The 21041-nt window shown below is 40.9% G+C and overlaps 1 protein-coding gene and 1 long non-coding RNA gene across 2 annotated transcripts in view; both read right to left on the bottom strand.

The window, feature by feature from the left end:
- Positions 1-21041, bottom strand: part of LOC123596933 — a 48037-nt gene that overhangs the window by 4501 nt on the left and 22495 nt on the right. The window lies entirely within an intron of this gene.
- On the bottom strand, positions 13783-19359 carry LOC123599381. The gene is made up of 2 exons (XR_006713126.1): positions 17294-19359; positions 13783-14084 (listed from the first exon to the last, which is right to left on the bottom strand). It is a non-coding gene; the product is annotated as an uncharacterized LOC123599381 (long non-coding RNA).

Below are 21041 nucleotides of genomic sequence, written 5' to 3'. Positions count from 1 at the left end.
TTGACAATTATATTAAAAAAATAAAAAAATAAATATGCACCCTTCACACAAAAAGATAATGCAAGCCTGGTTTTTCCTACAGAGTAGTTTGAAAAGACATTGAATTGGAATTGGGTGTATCACTGTTAACTGATGGTTTTCAATATATATAGGTAAGGTCAGACATAATTCTAGATGTAAATGTCTGCCTGTGGGTGTGTTTGTGCTGTCTCCTGGCCAGTGACACCCCAGTAGCAAGAAGTACATCCAGTGACCAGATCTTGCCTTCCAAATACCATTTCCCAGTAAAGGAAATCAGGTTTCCTTGGAGAAATAGTTGATTCCAGGACTGGTACAAGGAAAGTACAAAGCAGGCCTAGAATATTTTGCTATACCAGAAAACAAAAAGGTACTTAAAGAATAAAGTGGTCATGTTAAGGACACAAAAGTCAGCTGGACAGCTTCCAACTACCAAATCAGGGACAATTTGAGCATCAACATAAATGATGAAAAAAGTGAATTACAATGCAACATCTAAAACAAGAATCCACAAGTCCACACTGGTATGCATGGATGAATAAATCAACTGCAAGTTTAGTAAGAAATGGGATTTTTTTCATACTTTTAAAGGACCATCCCACAAGATATTTATCAGCTACAAAGGGGAAAGGAGTAATTTTACAATGAAGAGGTCTGGCAGACACTATCTTAATCAAATGATCAAAGTGGCCGTCATCAGTAACGGGGCAGAGTTAAATCAGGCACCACCTGGTAGGATGCAGAGAGAACTCAGCCTCAGTTCTGTGCTCTTCTTGCCAAAAATCCATGCTAATCTTAAGTTTAATCATGAGGAAACAGCAATTAAACCCACATTGAGGATCATTCTACAACATAACGGTCTTGGACTCTTCCACAGTGTGAAGCCAATGAGAACAAAAAAAGGCTGCACCAGGGGCTCCTGGGTGGCTCAGTCAGTTAAGCATCTGACTTCAGCTCAGGTCATGATCTCAAGGTGCGTGGGTTCAAGCCATGCATCGAGCTCTCTGCTGACAGGTCAGAGCCTGGAGCCTGCTTCAGATTCTGTGTCTCCCTCTCTCACTGTTCCTCCCAGCTCATGCTCTGTCTCTGTCTCTCAAAAATAAATAAATAAATGTTTAAAAAAAAAAAAAAAAAAAAAAGGCCGAACCAATGTTCCAGGATGCAGGCCACTAAAGAGATACGGCAACCACATGTAATACCTGATTTGGAATTGGATGCTTCTGCTGTAATGGAATGGTTGGAATGTAATGTTGGTCAAACTTGAATGAGCTCTAGGTATTATTTTTTTTAATGTTTATTTTTGATAGAGAGAGACAGAGCATGAGTGGGAGAGGGGCAGAGAGAGAGGGAGACACAGAATCCCAAGCAGGCTCCAGGCTCCGAGCTGTCAGCACAGAGCCAGACGTGGGGCTCGAACTCACAGACCGCAAGATCATGACCTGAGCCGAAGTCGGACACTCAACCGACTGAGCCACTCAGGCACTCTGAGCTCTAAGTATTATTAAGTGGTAGTGGAGTATCAGTGTTAATTTCTGGATTTTGGTTGTTATTTTATGGTCATGTAGGAGAGTGTTCTTAGGAAAACACACAGAGAAATATTTAGGGGTGATGTGCTAGCAGGTTGATATCAACTTACTCTCATGATTAGGGAAAATAAAATTTTTTGAACAGTACTTGCAATTTTCCTGTAATTGTTTTAAAAATTTAAATCTATTGTTATTTCAAAATTTCACAACTGAAAAACATACAGCCGGAAAGGCCAAGAATTCTGTTCATATATGTTCACTGCAGCATTACTTATAATATCAGAAAACTAAAAACAATGAAAATGTGCAACAATTTGTACAGAATGATTTCAACTGTATTTAAAAAGATGGAAAAAAAGATTAGAAGGAAATGTATGAAAATGTCAAGATTATGTTATCTATACGGAAGGGTTTCCTTTTTTTGCAGGGGCATGTATAATATACAGAAAGGTTCACTAGGACTAGATAGTTGAAATTAATCACAAGCTGAACAGAAGTGAGGAAAGTGATGAAGTGAAATAATCTGAGGTAAATAGTAGAATTTAACAAGACAATGAAATCGCATCATGTATGTCTTTAATTTCTGACAAGTCAACTCTGCACACTCAAATTGTATTTTTCACACAATCTAGGGCTGAAGTGCAAGCCAACAACTTCATCTGTTACCCTAGCAATAGAAACAGTGATGGACTCCTGGAAGAAAAGCTGGCTGTGCTACATTTATTAAGAAATGGTAAAGGGGGCACCTGGGTGGTTCAGTTGGTTAAGCGTCCGACTTCGACTAAGGTCATGATCTTGCAACTCATGAGTTTGAGCCCCTTGTCAGGTCTGTGCTGACAGCTCAGAGCCTGGAGTCTGCTTCAGATTCTCTGTCTCCCTCTCTCTCTGCCCCTCTCCCACTCATTCTCTCTCTCTCAAAAAAGAAAAAAAAATTAAAAAAAAGAAATGGTAAAGAATATCCTAATCCTGACTATTACTATACCTTGGGCAATCCAAGGGATTTTCCAGAGTGATTGTCATACAGCAGATACAATTTTTGTTTGACATGCTGTGTAAAATGTAACCTTTGTTGAAACAGTGACTCTTGTCTTGATTTTAGAGTACATTTCAACATTGACTTTAATTCCTTCTGGGGTTCTTAACTAAATAGCCTGAACTTGTTTTTAAGTTGAGATATAATTCACATAGCATAAAATATATTCTTTTAAGGTATATATTTGGTTTTAATGATCAGTTTAACATGGCACAAGAGAACTACAGAGCAAAGAGAGATTTCATTTTAAGTAATTCTACAGATTTTCTTAAAGAAAAGGACATTCAGATTCTAACATTTGGAAAGGAAAGACCAAGCCGATGGGGAAAGTTCTGACTGGCCCCTTCACTGACATGGCAGGGGCTCCTCTGAGCCTGGCGACCCTGAGCCAAAGTAGACGTACACAAAATTTATTTTTAGTGCCCCCCACCCCTCACCCCTCCACTCTCTTTTTCTCCTTCCCTTTCTCTTCCCTCACTTTCTTCCATTTTGCCTGGCCTCTGGACAAACACTCTTTCCCTGACCAGAATCCACCTTGGGGTGAGGAAGAATGTGTGGAATCACAGGTAAGGCTGGAGCGACATTTTGTCATTGGTGTTATTTTCCGACAATCGGTGCTGACTGGGCAGCCACCGTGTCTGAGGCATTCTGTCCTGGAGCTGTGGGGATTCACACTCCATGGGGCTACACACCTCGGAATCAAGTCCCTACCTGTCCTGCCCAGGCCACTTCATGGTCTCCCCAGTGCCAGAGGCAGCCTGGCACCCAGAGAGGGCAGCAGTCTGGGGGTCAGGTAGGACTGGCTGGAACTTTGCTTCGTGGTTTGCTGTGTATAAGATCCTGGCCGATTGCACTCTCTCTCCAAGCCTCACTTTCTTCCCGGTAAAATGGTAGTAAGGGTAGTCCCAGCTTCTAAAAGATGTAAAGATTTTTTAAAGGATCCCTCAATGTTACTTCTGTTTTGTATTAGTTTCCTGTTGCTGCTGAAACAAATTACCAAAACAACACAACTTTGTTGTCTTATAGTTCTGCAAGTTAGTTTAACATGGGTCTCACTGGGCTAAGACCAAAGTGTTGGCAGGGCCACATTTCTTCTGGAGGCTCTAGAAAAGAATCCATTTCCTTGCCTCTTCCAGCTTCTAGAGGCTGCTTGCATTCTGTGGTTCATTGCCTCTTCCCCCCATCCCTCCAGCCTCTGCTTCTGTGGTCACATCTCCTTCTTTGACCCTCTTGACTCCCTCTTGTATACAAGGACCCTTGTGACTGCACCGGGCCCAGCCTGATAATCCAGAACGATCTCTCCCTCTCAAGAGCCTCAACTAACTCACACATGTAAAGCTCCATTTGCCATGGAAGGTGACATATTCACAGAATCTGGGGATTAGAACATGGACATCTTGGGGGGGGGCATTATTCTGCCTACCATACTTTTTCTTCCCTCCCACATTTCCTAACCCCACGGGTGTCCCCAACCTGGCCCAAACCTCCCTTGACTGCTTGACTTCTCTTAGGTCTCCTACTCATGCCTTTGCACTTCCAGCCATCACCTTCTCTTTCTCTTCCAGTCCAAATCTGACACATTCCATGAGTCCCACCAAATCATGAGTACTCTGGCAATGCCTTCCCAGGCCATCCAACCCACAAACGTGGCTTCCTAAACCCCACCACATGGAGTTAGCAGCACCATTCATTTGGTAAACCCTCTGCCTTCCTGTCATGTATTCATGCCACACAAGTGCTGCAAAAATGTTGAATGATTGGAAGAAGCTCCACCACCAGACTCATTAGCAAATTGAGAGCCATGCCTTTTCGCCCCAGCTTTATTGCGATGTAATTGACATATAACATTGTGTTAGTTTAAGGTGAACAGTGGTATGATATGATATAGGTATATATTGCAAAATGATCAACATAATTAGGTTAATTAATGCATCCATCACCTCACATAATTACCATTTGCGTGTGTGCATGTGTGAGAATATTTAAGATCTGCTCTTTTAGCAATTTTCAAATACACAATGTGGGGCTCGAACTCACAAACTGTGAGATATGACCCGAGCCGAAGTCAGACACGCAACCGACCGAGCCACCCAGGTGTGCCTGTTTCTTTAGTTTAGAGCAACCCCAACTTACCTCTTGCAAAAACATAGCTAGGGCATACCTTCTTTTTCAGTTGGCATTAATGACAACCTTCAGTAACAATTTTTGCCTCAACCTTTCCTATCCAACTTCTTATGCTGTCTGGATTTGATACCCATGTGTATGGTCAATAGAAGCTCTTATAGGAATACTTGTGGCACCTCTGAGAAGTGCTCTGGAGGCCACCATGGCCTGTGGAGGGTGGGGGAGAAGTCAGAAGTGAGAAGCCTCCTTAAACCTTCTCATTCTACTGCAGGATGACCTTCTTCAAAATGTGTGGCCTTCCTTAGTTTACACGTTGCTAGTATATTACTTAGGCTAACTTATTTTTCATTTTTTAAGGGTTTTGGAAAAGGGGCTCAGTGACTGTGCATCTATTATTCTATCTTACCCCCAAAAGAGGGATTTTTCTAGACCAGGAAAATCACTTTTCTGTGTGTATGTATTCTACATGTTTTTCCTTTGCTATTCATATTTTGAAAAATATCTTTACTAGAACTTTCTCATCATCGGCTAATCCCATTTATTGGGCAATGCTTTCTCCCAGTCAAGGAAAGGGACAGGGCATTTCTGGGTTACTCGTGGCCTTAGGATTCTAACTATAAGCCATAAATTCACATCAACGTGCACATCATAAAACACTACTTGTCGTCTCCCAATTTTGAAAGATGAGTTGAAACCTTTTGAATATAATTCGGCAAACATTTACTCCAGGAACGCTTTGCTGGGATTTTGTGGAATAAATAGATGAATAAGAGCCAGTCCTGGCCATCCTAGGGAGATAAGACACAAACACAGATAACTGCACATGAACTATTTCAGGCATCCCTTCTGACTCACCACTGTTGATACACTGGGCCTGAGACCAAGAAAAATTGAACCCAAGATTTAAGAAAAAAAAAAAAAAAAAAAAAAAAAAAAAAGCCCTTTCAACTTAACTACAGATTTCTCAGGTTTTAAATAACATCACAAAGACTCTTGACCGCTTGGAACTTGGCTTTTCTAAGCAATACAAAACCGAGCAATAGAAAACAGCACGGCTTCTGTGACTGTGTTTTACAGTGGAGCACAGGTGTGGGGTTTTGCTGGTGTTCAACCATGGAAGACGAATATGTAATGCTCCCCCTTCCCTTTAAGGAAAAAAAACTCAGGAAGGAACTTAAATACAAGGCTTTTCCTCCCATTTTACATTCAAACATGCCTTGCAGGAAATGAACAAATAGTCATTCTCAAATGTAACATTGTGCTCCTTGCGCTGTAGCACAGAAAGAGCTTTACAGGAATTTCGTGTGTTCCGGAAGTTGAGTTTTTAAGGACAAACGTGGAACTTGGACTGTCACTTCCTGGAGTGTTGAAATGCCAAATTCTTGAGCCCAACAGTAAGATCTCCAAAATCTCATCCCGACTCGTCGCCGGCCTCCTGTGTGTGTCCTCCTCACTCCACGAACGCTGCCATGTTTTCATTAAAAACTAAAAACTAAACACTACTTAATAGCTTTCAAATAAAACTTGAACATAGCTTTTTGAAAAGGGCAAGAGGTTCTTTCAGAAACAAAGATGTACATTTGTGCCTTTAAATACTTTCACCAATAAGAAAAAGAGAGATGGAAATTCTAGCCAACATAGGAAACAGTAACAAGATAGAGTTGTCCCATGGACCACCAATAATTATTTCTAAGAAATAATGGAAAAAAGAAAAAGAAAGAATTAAAAAGCTAGAATGACCTTTAAAAATGAATGTAGCCCAGAAGAAAAAAATCAAAACCATTTTAAAGGGAGATTTTAAAAATGACATATTGGGGGCACCTGGGGGGCTCAGTCGGTTAAGCATCCGACTTCAGCTCAGGTCATGATTTCATAGTCCGTGAGTTCGAGCCCCATGTCGGGCCCTGTGCTGACAGCTCAGAGCCTGGAGCCTGCTTCAGATTCTGTGTCTCCCTCTCTCTCTGCCTCTCCTCCGCTCATGCTCTGTCTCTCTCACTCTCAAAAATGAATAAATGTTAAAGAAAAATTTTAAAAAATAACATATTAGTGTATGTCATGCTCCTATAAATTTTCCTCAAATTTAGTACAAATATTTATTTTGTATTTGACTAGTTCTACCTGATCTTAAAATAAATAAAAGCTGCAATAATTCAAGCAGATGCTATTGGAAAATGACTGGAGAAGTAAGCTAATAGAACGGAACAGATAGCTCAGAAATAAATCCTAGTATATAGAATACTTTAGAAATTTATGAAAAAAGAGAGGATTTTTCAATAAAGGGGGTTGAGAAGATCTTAGCTCTTTAAGAAGAAATTCCTCATCTCATACTCTATAATCAAATGTGTTTCAAGTGGTATTTGAAAAACGAAAGGTTCAAATAAAATAGTAAAGCCTGCAGACAAAGTAGACAAAGTGAACACTTATCCAACATCAGGAGGAGAGGGTTCTTTGAGTTCGGAAGTATGAAGAAGAATCAAAAGAAGAGCAGCGTCGTATTTGATCACAGAACTCCCAAACTTCGCATATTAAATTCAAGCAGAAGTAAACAACCAATGTCCAGTCAAGTGGTGCAGCAACCTCATGCTTGACAAAATGTCCCCTCCCACCTCTGTCCCCACACCCGTTACAACCCACAGCAACGGTAAATAGGACATTAAAAGGAAAAATGGGTGCCTGCGTGGCTCAGTCAGTTAAATGTCGGACTCCTGATGTGGCTCAGGTCATGATCTCACAGTCTGTGAGATACCCAAGGCTTCAGCTCCCGCAGGTTCATGAAGACTAACCACCTCTAGCAGATCTTTGAGGACACAGACCAAGCTGGAGCTCCCCCTTGTCATAGGAGACTGAAGGAAGGTTGCTCACACATTGCTTAGAGGTATGGATTCATTAAAAAGCTGCAAATGTTGGGAAGTAGGAATTCAGACACGCTTGGTGTTGAGAGGGAATCTGTGACATCTACAATAACAAAGTTAACCAGGAATACCAAAATACTACTGTGTAGTCAGTTCTGAATTGGGGGTGCCGGTGTGCTGTGAGGCACAAAAGCAATATAGTCACACAGGAAGGCGTGATCATGGAGGGAAAGAGAAGGAAAGAAAATAAAAGGTTAAGCACTTTTCTATTAAAAATGAACCTCCTGGGGGCGCCTGGGTGGCGCAGTCGGTTAAGCGTCCGACTTCAGCCAGGTCACGATCTCGCGGTCCGTGAGTTCGAGCCCCGCGTCAGGCTCTGGGCTGATGGCTCAGAGCCTGGAGCCTGTTTCCGATTCTGTGTCTCCCTCTCTCTCTGCCCCTCCCCCATTCATGCTCTGTCTCTCTCTGTCCCAAAAATAAATAAACGTTGAAAAAAAAAATTAAAAAAAAAAAAAAAATGAACCTCCTGAAAAATAAAATTCCAAAACCATATTAAAATATCTAACATAAGAAAGAGTGTGAGTCCTACTTTCCCACTCTAGATAAAATTGATTTTATGAAATTATTCAACAAGGAATTCAAAATAAAAAATGCTGATGATGCACAAAGAGATAAGTGAAAGTAACCTTTGTATTCAAAAAGAGCAGGGGTGCCTGGGTGGCTCAGCTGGTTAAGCATCTGACTTTGGCTCAGGTCATGATCTCATTGGTTTGTGAGTTAGAGCCCTGCGTCCAAGCTCTGTGCTTAGCGCACAGAGCCTGCTTCAGACTCTCTGTCCCCCTCTCTCTGCCCCTCCCCTACTCACTCTCCCTCTCTTTCTCTCTCTCTCTCTCAAAAATAAACAATAAAAAACACAAAATTTTGAAACAAAAAAATCAATAATGAAACAAGAAACAGGTGGATCTGAAAGAGAAAGAGATAGAAATAGAAAATATAGACATTAAAATTAAAAGATCAATTGAAAGGATGAATTTTAGGCTGGAAATATTTAGAGAGAGAATTGGAAGAGAAAAATTCACCCAGTTCCTGGCCAAAGAAAAGAAAAATAGGAAAGAATGATGAAGCGGTACTGAGGATCTATTGCAAGGATTCCAGAAGAAGAAAACGAAGGGAAAGAGCCAAAATCCTCAGACTGAAAGTGTATTGTACGTACCAAAAAGATAAAAAAGTTAAATTGCAGGGTGAGTTCAAAACAGCAAGGACAACAAGAAAATCTTAAGGGCTATCATAAGTAAAAGACAGGGTGTGCAATTAGGCAACAGTCTTCACATCAGATGACACAAAAAAGCCAGTGAAGTAATAGCTTCAAGGAACTGAGAAATATAGATGTCTACACTGCTAAACTCTTGCTATGTGTATGCAAAAATGAAACCATTTCAAATAACCAAGTGTAAGACCAAGAGATTAGCCACCTGCAGACCGGGGCTGCTATTTATCCAGTATGGCACTGGCGTGAGCAAAGAGGCTGCTTATGGTTAGTGTCTGTTACTGTTGATGAGTACCCATGCTATTCTAGGATGTGATATCTTTAATATCACCTCTGAACACTTCCTTACTGGTTAGTAAATACTGTTGCCCCAAACACTCAGGTGCGCTCCGGCCATCTCAATCCTGCTCAGACCTATCCACGATTTTACCACTAAAGCCTTAATGGCCAGTAACCCAGACAGAAGACCCGACTTTGGCTCAGGTCATGATCTCACGGTTTGTGAGTTCAAGCCCCATGTTGGGCCCTCTGCTGTCAGCACAGAGCCTGCTTCGGATCCTCTGTCTCCCTTTCTCTCTGCCCCTCCCTCACTAGTTCTCTCTGTCCCTCTCTCTCTCTCTCTCTCTGTCTCAAAATAAATAAATAAACTTAAAAAAAAGAAGAAAATCTAGTCACATGCTACAACATGGATCAACCTTGAGGCCGTTATGCTAAGCAAAAGAAGCCAGTTGCAAAAGACAAATATTGTATGATTCCACTAACGTAGTTAAACTCATAAAAACAGAAAGTGGACTGGTAGGTGCGAGGGGCCGGGTGGGTAGGGGGAAATGGGGAGATGTTGTTTAATAGAATTTCAGTTTTGTCAGATGAAAAAGTTCTGGAGATCCATCACATAACAAGGTGAATATACTTAACACTACTGAACTGTGTACTTAAAAATGGGTTCAGATGGTAAATTTTACGTTATTTGTTTTTTTTTTTGTTTTTTTTTTTTGTTTTTTTTTTTTACCACAGTACAAAACAAAACAAAACAAAACAAACCTAAGCAATTCTAACTTAGTATCTTTGGGGGCAGGTGGAGTGCAGGGAGGGTTGGCGGTGGATATTTTTAAAAACCTCTCGGGTGATTTTTAATGTGCTGCTAAGGTGAAAGCCACTGAATCATGCCTAAAATGAAACCACATGGAATTTGAAAGAAAAAAAAGAGAATGGGAAAGAGAGCGGAGAGATTAAAGACAAAGAGAGAAAAAGGGGAAATACTGTTTTTAAAAGCCTGTGCAGCAGTTACGGTCTTAGACAAAATAGAATATGAAGCAAACCCTTAGGTAAGCTGGGATGCCACACCAGGATCAAGGGGGAAAGCCATGTGGCATCATGAACGGTATGGGCTCAACAACATAGTTACTACATATGGGAAGCAGGAACTGACAGAATGGTAGGAGACAGTTACAAATCTAAAATCATGGTGGGAAATGTTCAACGCCTTGTTCAGAAACTACTAGATCAAGAAGACAAAAATTTTGGGCAAGGATAAAGAATATTTAGAAAGTAAAGCTAGCAATCTTGATCTAGTAGGGATAGGGAGAACCTGGAAGGGTAAAAACAGAGACGGTTTCTTCTTTTCGCAAGCACATGAAGCGATTATAAAAACTGGCAACATACACAGAGGAAGGCTCCAACAAATTTCAAAAAAATAGCATATAGATTACAAAAATCTGTAATTTGTAATTTTTCATTCTTGAGACGTTTCTGAAGTTGCAGCAAAATATTATTTGATTAAGTTGGGTGTAGGTTCATGAGTGCTTGCTCTATTATTCTCTAGAGGCTTCTTTATGTTTGCAACATATGAATAAAATATTTTTAAAAATTCAAACCACTAGAAAGGTATGTTTCCAACAAATACAACAGCAAGTTAATACCACTTTATATAAAGAGCCCACAAAAAGAAAAAACTCTAAAGGGTTTATATTCAAGTGCACAAAAGACATGGACTAATATTGAACGTGAAGAAAAACAAGTACTTAAATGGAAAGACATTCTTTCTGAGTAGAGTCAAAGAAATAAAAATTAAAATTGTGAAGTGCTGTGCTAACCAATTTACGATTTAAAAAACTGATGATACCTACTGTTGGTAAGGAGGTGATAGTACATTCCCTGTCATTCGCTTGAGGTGGGAATCTAATTTGGTTAAAACATTTTGGAAAACAATTTAATAATACGCAACAAGAGCTACAAAACTTCCCATGTGTTTTGACTCTGTAATTCCATTTCTGAAAATCTGGCACAGGGAGATGGTCCGAAATATATTAAAATCTTTATGTACAATGATGCTCAGAGCCATGTTATTTATAAGAATTAGTAACAAATTAAATACACAAATATCAGGAAAACAATCCCATCAATTATGACATATCCTCTAGAAATATCTTGTAGCCATTACAATCTTGCCTACTAAGGTTAGGTAATAACAGAGAACATGCTCACAACAGCACGTCAAGTGAAAAGACAGAATTCAAAGCCATTCGTTATGATTATCAATATTTGTAAGAGTGACGACATCAAAATGTTAGACCTGGTTATTTTTTTGGATGATGGGTCATCTTTTTTCTATTATTCTTATTTTCCTATTGTTCTTTGTGTTGATATTACTTTAATAATAAACTTTACACGGGCTGCTTTAATGTTCCTGCATTTTTCCCAGGTCGTGACTGATTGGCAGATTGTTAAATATAAACTGTGGACTTTCTCCCCTTGTGAGGCGCCTACCAGGACCTTAGCAAAACAAAGGCTCCTTCTTCGGGATCACGGTTTTCTCCTGTTAGTAGAACACGTTGAGGCCCTGGCTTGGACTCAGGTCCTCAGCTGGCTGCAGGTGACAGCCATGGCCTCAACCCTCCATTTGCAATGGACATAATCGCCCTGCTTCTGAACTGGGATGGGAGAGGGGAGACGGATTTGCACATGTGTTCAGGTGGAAGACAGGGAATCTTGAAACTCAGGCTATACGGGCTGCCACGTGATGAAATGTGAAAGTTAAATCGTTCCCGCAATTTAGAACAAAGCAGCAAGTCAAAGGATCCTAAAAGGATTTTAATTACTGCAAGAGTACAGAGTCCCTCCACATAGATTCCTTTTCTAAAAACTCTGGGGGTGTAAATGTAATACTGAGACCACACAGAAAAGTGAGATTACAAAAGAGAACTAAGTAATTTAAACAAAAATTTTCCACAAAAAGCATCTTTTCTTTTCAAGTCAAAATATTTTGGCCTGTCTTCGCGACATTCTTGGACATTTTCCCCATGGTTTTCTCTAAAGAGAGACGGCATCTCCCAGGCAAGAAATTGTATTTTGCAAGCGTTTGAATGAAAACACTTCCCGGATCAAACATTTGTTTTGTCTTAATGATTGAAATAGGTTCTCGTTTCATAAAGGTGTATTTGATCCTCCTACCAAGTAAAGCATGTTTTGATTATTACAACATTTGCCAATGTAGCTATAGTCCGAAAGCACACGTCCAGTGGCTGAAATCAGCCTTCCTCTCTCCCTCTCTTCCTTCCTTTCTTCTTTCCTGTCTTTGCTGTCTTCCTTGAGTTACAAACTCAAACCAGTGTAGGGAGTGAGGGGGCAATGGTGAAGCAGACAGCACGGGCCCCACGGAAAGTGGGAACTCACTGGTCGGCAAGAGCCACTAGGCGCCTTGCAGGAACGCAGGCCCGGCTCCTTAGCCCAGGCTAAGAGACTGTCCCATTTTTTTTTTTTTTTTTTTTTTTTTACAAAAGAACAGGATTCTAGATAGTCTATCAGGTTTGCAAATGGCTGAAACTAATTCAAATATTTGTTTCAACTGAGCAGGCCAATAGTGAATGGCCAGTTTGCAGTTTCTCACTTGACCTGTTTAAGCTGAACAGTCCCTTGCAAATCATGGGGTTATTATATGGATTAATACTTTTTAAAAATAACAAAAGCTATATTCATTAAGTATTTACTTTGTGCTAGGCCATTTTTTTTTTTTAAGTTTATTTACTTTGAGAGAGACAGAGAGAGTGCGAGAGGGGAGGGGTGGGGGGGAGAATCCCAAGTCGGCTCTGCGCATTGACTGCACACTGCAGAGAGCCCTACGCAAGGCTCGAGTGCATGAAACCATGAGATCATGACCTGAGCCGAAATCAAGAGTAGGACTCTTACCGACTGAGCCACCCAGGCGCCCCCTCCCCCCCCTTTTTTTTTTAATTTTAGAGACAGAGCGCACGAGCAGAGGAGAGGGGCAGAGGAGTGTGTGTGGGGAGAGAGAGAGAGACTTAAACAAATTTTTTTTAATGTTAATTTATTTTTGAGAGAGAGAGAGGGAGACAGGCAGTGAGCGGGGGAGGGGCAGAGAGGGAGGGAGACACAAAATCCGAAGCAGGCTCCAGGCTCTGAGCTGTCAGCACAGAGCCCAACACGGGGCTCGAACTCGCGAACTGTCAGAACACTTAACCAAAGTCAAATGCTTAACTGACTGAGCCACCCAGGTGCCCCTGGTGAGAGAGAATCTTAAGCGGGCTCCACGCTCAGCATGGAGCCCGATCCAGGGCTCAATCCCAAGACCCTGGGATCATGACCTGAGCTGAAATCAAGAGTCGGATGCTCAGCTGACTGAGCCCCCCAGGTGCTCCATGTCCTAGACAATGTTTGAAGTGCTTTACAGGTATTCATTTTGTCCTCATATCTACCCTATGATGAAAGTACCTTGTAGCCTCATTTGGTAAGAAATTGAGGTACAGAACAGATGAGATGATGCACATCAGCATGCTTATGAACATCAGACCGTGTTACAGGAACACAAGGCAGTACTATAATTCTAACGGAGGAGAAGACGACTCTTTTGAAGCATTTGAGGGAAAGTTGAACAACAGTGTTCTGAAAAGCAGGGTCTAGATGTGTTCTAGCTATCTTGCTGTGTAACAAATCACCTCAAAACTCAGTGGATTAAAACAACAATTTATTGTTATCTCTCATGGTTTGGGGTTTGATGGACTCGTCTGGGAAGTTCTTCTTGGGGTCACTCATGCAGTTATAGTCAGATGGCTTCTGAGAGTAGAGTCATGGGAAGGATTCTTCACTCACAGGTTAGTCACTTGGGCCAGGATGGCTAGGAGAGCTGGGTGCTGTTTGGGCATGTTTCTCCACAGGATCTCTCCAGGTGGTTAGCTTCAGCTTCCTCACAGCATGGCGGCCTCCAGGTAGCTGGACTTAAATGGTGGTTCAGAGCTCCAAGAGTGCACCTTCCAAGAGACAAGAAGCAGAAGCTGCCAATCTGTGAAGACCTAGGCACTGAAACTGACATGGTCACTTCCATTTATTCTATCAGGGAAGGGACATATTGCCCAGATTGAAGGAAGGGAACATAGACTCTGCCTCCTGATGAGAAGGCTGATATAGAATGAGTGGCCATCTTTAATCTGCCAAGAAATGGCAGCCGAATGGCCAATCTCCATTATCCTAGTGGATAGGTTACCACTGGGATGAGTCACTGGCAATTTTTGTCCTTGTTCTGTCTGACTTCTAACTCCATGAGGGTGTGATTATCCAGGCCAAGGAAGGGTAGGCCCCCTTGATCACAGTCCAACCAAGGACATACAATAGCAGAGCTGTGGTTCCTCAGAAGAAAATCAATGTGTTCTCAACACGAAAAGGATGAATGGATGCTACAGAGGTTAAAAACAATGTTTGCTTCCAGCATTTATTGTTTTAAATCTATTTTTGTCCGACATGAGAATCTTCACACAAACCCACGCATCTCACTTCATCCCCTTCACGCTCATAACTTATTCTCTGTGTTCCTTGTTTGATTCAAATAACAAATGTCTACTTGCAGCAACACTAGGCAGGTGCAGGCTCTGTCACGGGGATCAGAGATGAGTCAGACCTGGAGCTTGCCCTCCAGTTGTTCACTCTCTAGTATGGGGAAAAGAAAGTAACAGTAATATCAGTGAGAAAAGGGCAAGTGCCATAAGAGGCATAGATAAAGTGCTCTGGAAATTCAGAGGAGAGAGAGAGATTACTTCCAGCTGCACCCTTAATCACACACTGCCTCACAACATCTCTTGTATTGTTGTCTTGTCTGGTTATTAAATCCTATATTATTGAACAACAGCAAACCAGTCATGCTGAATAATTCACGGAATCGCTCCTTCCTCTGCCCCCAGAGCGTCAGCTTCTCTGAGGCAGGGGAGAAGAACTGACAGGCATGTGGCAGGGGCTAATATCTTAAGAATATACTTAAGAATCCCAGCTTCAACAGAAGAGAACATCAATAAAATATTATCTGAAGAAAGCCTTTATAGCCCCATAAATATAGACCTTTATTAGGTCACGAAAATTTCTCCAATGCATTAAACAAAATATGAAATTCAAAGGTTGCCTTTCTCCATTGGCCCTACTTTTATTTTCCCGGTAGGAGGAAATGTCTTTCTATTGGCATCTCCTTCCAATTACTGACATCTTAGTTGCGTGTGTTCTCCCACCTTGGCTACGTAGAAATGCCAAATAAAGGTGACTGACTGTAATAGTAAAACACATATTGGCGATGGCTCTAGAAGTCATCTACATGTAGTTAATCCCAGAATTCTTCGCAGGAAGTCCTTTTGTGTGTGTAGCATCAGAGTATTGCCTTTTGGCATCACATCCAAGTCTTTCTGGAAAGTGTACTGTTTTCTTTTTTTCTTCTTCTTCTTATTTTTTAAATGACAGATGGTTAAGAAATATCTTCTGCACGCTTATAATTATTTTCCTCAGTTTTTCTCCATTAAACGGCAATTACCCTCATGCATAATCTTTCTAAGTAGTTATTTTCTAGCTCCTGAAGAGAATAATCACAGTGAAGGCATTCATCTTCTGTACTTCATGGTTTTTCTCAGCATGAAACTTCTATTGAATATAATTTGTACCACAGTAACTAACACAGACACTTAAACATGCTTGGCAGTTAATTTTTTTAAGTGGACCAAGTTTTCAGATGAAACATTCATCTGTTTTACAAAGGGTAGTTTTCCTGGATTCTATCCAAAATTTCCTTCAAAGAAAATTAGGTATATGACTGCTGTACTTCAAATATTTTCCAACGGAGATGTGGAGTGAAAACATTTTTTCCCCATGGGTTAAATTTATACTGTGCTAAGCATTTTACAAAACATGCAAATGATCTGCTTTCTAGAGAAGGAAAACTCCCTTTGGATTTACTTCTTGGTGCTAGCAATATTGGAAAATGATTTAATTTACATTACACCAAAAAACCCACTTTAGATAGATTTGACAGTTAAACATATAAATCAAGTCATAGCAAAGTAGCAGAAAACAGAAACTAGTAGTTATGATATCTTAAAAAAAATTTTTTTTTCAACGTTTATTTATTTTTGGGACAGAGAGAGACAGAGCATGAATGGGGGAGGGGCAGAGAGAGAGGGAGACACAGAATCGGAAACAGGCTCCAGGCTCTGAGCCATCAGCCCAGAGCCTGATGCGGGGCTCGAACCCGCAGACCGCAAGATCGTGACCTGGCTGAAGTCAGACGCTTAACCGACTGCGCCACCCAGGCGCCCCTAGTTATGATATCTTTAGAGGAACTGTAATTTACCTAAGCTTGGAAGCAATAAATGAAATATCAAAGGACAAAAACAAGAAAGTTGATAATTTGTAAATTGCAATATTAAATATGATTTTAACAAGCAATGTTATTTTACCAAGGTCACTCATGATTAATTTAGAAGAAATTATTCTTGGCCTTTGGTATTCAGTGATGTCCACATTTCATAAGTAATTCCAAAAGCCAACAACATAAAGAACTATGCTATTTTGTTGAGGCAAAATATGAATTGTGCTGAGAACATGGTATGCCTGACAGAGTCCCTCACTGGAAAGTATCCTGACCCCCAGCACCTGACTTTGAGGGTGGCCTCATCCTTCAAGATGCCCACTGACTGGGACACACCCAGTCTCCAGAAATCACATGTTAATGCATTGGTATGAAGGGAAACATTCACTACAATGGTTTTTCTCAAATGTGGAGATTCAAAAAGCTTTCACCCAGGATGCATTTCTGGAGGATGATATAATCACTGGAAAATTCCCTAGAATCAGATAGAAGAGAAATAAATGGAAAGTTACCGAATTTCTAGAGATATTTCCTGAATTAAGACTCTCTTTAGCTGGCTTTAGGAGAGTTGCAACTTTGAATATGAAAGATGATGTACTAGGGAATCGGTGCTACTGTTAAAAAAAAAAAAAAAAACAGAAAAAAGAGAAAAAAGGAAGAGAGGGAATTATAGTGGGGAGAGGACCCTGTCTCAGAATCATAGAGAACAACCACCACAAGCAGTTAACGTGATTCCTGACAAGAAGTCCTCACAATCTCTTTGGGCAATATACTAACACACCAAGTTGGACAATGCCCAGAATTGCGCAGGCGGAATAATGATAGTGTTCTCAGCCATACCTGCATTCCTTCGTACTGCCACATCTCCTTCCTGTTTCTTTCTGAGCTTGTCACACTCTCATCAGCCCATGTCTGGACCCTCAAAGTCCCTCCAGCTGGTCTCCCCAGGCTCCAGTCTGTTCTATCACTGATCTGGAAAACGCTTTCCCCAGAGGCTACTACGGAAAATGCAAGTGTGGCCATGTGTCTCCCAGCTTTAAAATGCTCCAGGGAATGGTCCACTGCCTTCAAGAGACTGTTTCCAATTCTCTCTTTTTTATTGTGGTAAAAAACACATAACACGAACTTTGCCATCTTAGTCATTTTTCGGTGTACAATACTTAAGTGTTAACTATATTCACATTGTTGTGTGATGATAGATCTCTAGAACTTTTTCACCTTGCAAAATTGAAATTGTACCCATGAAACAATAACTCCCTCCTCCTGTCTCCCCATAGTCCCTGGCAACCACCATTCTATTTCTATGAGCCTGACAACTTTAGATACCTCACATAAATGGGGTCATGCGGTATCTGTGCTCTTGTTACTGGTATATTCTACTTAGCACAGTGTCCTCAACATTCATCCATGTGGTTGCCTGTGTCAGAATTTCCTTCCTCTTTAAGGCTGAATAATATTCCATTGTACATGTTTGCCACATGTTGCTTAGCCATTCACCCGTGGACAGACATTTGGGTTGTTCCTACCTCTTGGCTATGGTGACCAATGCTGCTGTGAGTGTAGGGGTATCAATACTTCTCCAAGATTCTGCTCTCAATTCTTGTGGATAAATACCAAGAAGTGGGATTGCTGGATCATATGGTAATTCCATTTTTTAATTTTTTGAGGAATTGCCATACTGTTTTCCATGGTGGCTATTCTATTTTACATTCCTGCCAACAGTGCACAAAGGTTTTAAGTTTTCCACATCCTCACCAACACTTCTATTATCCTCACTAATTGTCACCCCCTGGTGACTTTTGAAATGAAGCATCTTTTCATGTTTGTTGCCCATTCGTATGTTTTCTTTGGAGAAATGTCTATTCAAGGCCCTTGTCCATTCTTTAATCGGGTTTTTTGTTCTCTTGTTGTTGAGTTGTCATTCCTAATTCTTAAGCCTGGTCTACATCCCCCATGATCTGGTTGCAAGCCTCATTTCCCTTCTCTCTGTACCTCATATGCTTCTCTGTGGGGAGCTCATTTTCATGAGGTCTTCTAATGGAGGAGCCGTGTTTTGATCTTTTCACATGTTGTTCCTGACAGGGTGCTCCCCTCCCTACCTCAAACACATCTTGACGACTGGAGCAAAATCTATCCCTGCCAGAAAGAAAAATTACCTTGAGGGAATTGTCCTGGGTAGGACTTCTCTCACCACGTCCTGAAGCGCACTATTCCCTCCAACCACTGTGTTCTCTCACTTCTGGACCATCAATTTACCCTGTGTGCAGGGCTGATGAGGTGGGTCTGCGATTTTTATTATCTGTCTCTCCTACCAGACAATAAGCTACTTAAGGTCAGAGTCAGTATCTTATTTAATATTCAAACTCTGATGCCAACCATGGAGACTGCCACGTAGTGGCAATATTTTCTGAAGGAAGGGAGGGGAGAAGGAAGAAGGTCTGGCAGGCAGGTGAGCAAGCCAGCATGGAGGCAAACACATAACCAGGCTTCTCCTCTGTGATTTGACTCCCTGTGCTGCCCACTTCTCTTCCCACAGGACAAGAGAACTCCAGAGACCCAGTGACATGGCCTGCCATATTCGGGTCCCACCCGAACCGCTGTCTCAACTTCCCAAAGCTGAAATGGCTCAGCCCTCACAAAGCTTACCCTCTGCTTCTGATGTAGGGTCCAAAATGGGAGTTTAGATCCAGGGACTACAAACTGATGACGGTCCAGTGTGGTCTGGCAGATAGGCGACCAGATCTTGGATTACTGTGTAAAGTATCATTTAAGAAGCATCTACTGCAAGGCAGCCAGCATGCAAAGGCCTTCAGATTTGTTGCCACTTTTCAACCCCTTTCCAATCCTTTGACAGAAGAGTTATTACCCTCATTTTTCTAATGAGGGAAGTGACACCCGGCCAGGATGCTAGCCAAGTTACTTTTAATGCTAAGGCCATGCTCTCTTTGTTATATCGTGAACCTAAAGGTCAGAGTTGTTTTAGATTTACAATAGACATGGTCGTTGTTTTGATAATCATTTATTAGGTATGTGCTATACGGTTCACAGCCTTAGAGTCTTTTAAGCCTGAGAGATACCTTAGAGAACATCAAGTCTAATCCCCTCAATTTACAAATGAGGAAGCTGACCTGACTACAGTGAATAAAATGATATAATCATGCTCTTCAGAGATTTTTCTATTTGATTTTTAAGCGTTCTTTTCTGAATTTAAAAGTAGTACAAGCTCAGTGCTGAGAAACCGAAATTTAAATGAGAAAGATTTTAAATCCATAATTCATATCCCAACAACCCTAACACTTATTGATAAACATGACTTTAGACTTAGCTCATTGGTACCTCATTTTCAGCCTTAGAAAATAGATGTATCTGTTAGACAAATGACTATATATTTGTATGTATACACATGTACAAATATAGTAAGTTGATATTATATTCTTTATAAAATATGGCATTGTTCTCACTGAATATATTTTATTAAAATTCTTTATAAATATTCTTAAATGATGGAAAGAATTTTTACCATAATCATAAAAATAATACTTTCTCAGTGGGGATAAAATTTTTAAATATAATTCCAAAGTGAAAACTACCTATTATCCCATCATCAAGGGATAACCATCATTAATGTCCCCCCCCAATCCCCCCCTCCCCACACACACCATGGAGAATGTTTTCTGCTCTGTGTGTGTGTAATTGAGACAAATGGAATAGATGTATTTATTTATTTATTTATTTATTTATTTATTTATTTATTTATTTATTTATTTTAGAGAGAGAGTGTGCATGAGTGGGGAAGAGGGGCAGAGGGAGAGAGAGACAGAGAGATTCCATGACCCTGGAATCATGACCTGAGCCGAAATCAAGTTGGATGCTCAACCAGCTAAGCCACTCAGGCACCCCCGAATAGACATTTTAAACCCTTGATACATTTTGCCAAATTGCTTTCCAGAAAGTTTGCGCTTATTTAAATCAATAGCATCAGTGAATGTGTTCATCTCACAATGTCCTCACCAACTTTAGATATTTTAAAAAATCTTTTGCTTATTTTATGATGGGAAAAATGGTTATGAATGTGAACTCATTAACATATTGATTGTTGTGAAAATTATTGCTTTTAATTGTCTCATTTTATGAGGCAAATAAGGTTAAGCATATAATATTAAGAGCTCTGTATAACTAAACTGTAGCTTCTATCATGCCTATTTAGGCTATGTTTTTAATGTTTATTTATTTTTGAGAGAGAGTACAAGCAGGGGAAGGGCAGAGGGGGCAAGGACAGAGGATCTGAAGCAGGCTCTGTGCTGACAGCAAGGAGCCCGATGTGGGGCTCAAACTCACAAATCGTGACATCAGGATCTCAGCTGCAGTGGGAGGCTCAACTGACTGAGCCACCCAGGTGCCCCTATTTAGACTATTTTCAACCAAAGTAACAATGGCTTAAAAACAGTTTTGCAGGGGCGCCTGGGTGGCTCAGTCGGTTGGGTGTCTGACCTCGACTCAGATCACGATCTCATGGTTCACGGGCTCAAGCCCCCCGTCGGGCTCTGTGCTGACAGCTCAGAGCCTGGAACCTGCTTCATGGATTCTG

This window comes from Leopardus geoffroyi, chromosome C1 (assembly GCF_018350155.1).
Source record: "Leopardus geoffroyi isolate Oge1 chromosome C1, O.geoffroyi_Oge1_pat1.0, whole genome shotgun sequence".
Classification (NCBI taxonomy): Eukaryota; Metazoa; Chordata; class Mammalia; order Carnivora; family Felidae; genus Leopardus; species Leopardus geoffroyi.
The sequence above is the reverse complement of the archived record's forward strand: the minus strand, read 5'-3'. Positions and strand labels throughout refer to the sequence as shown.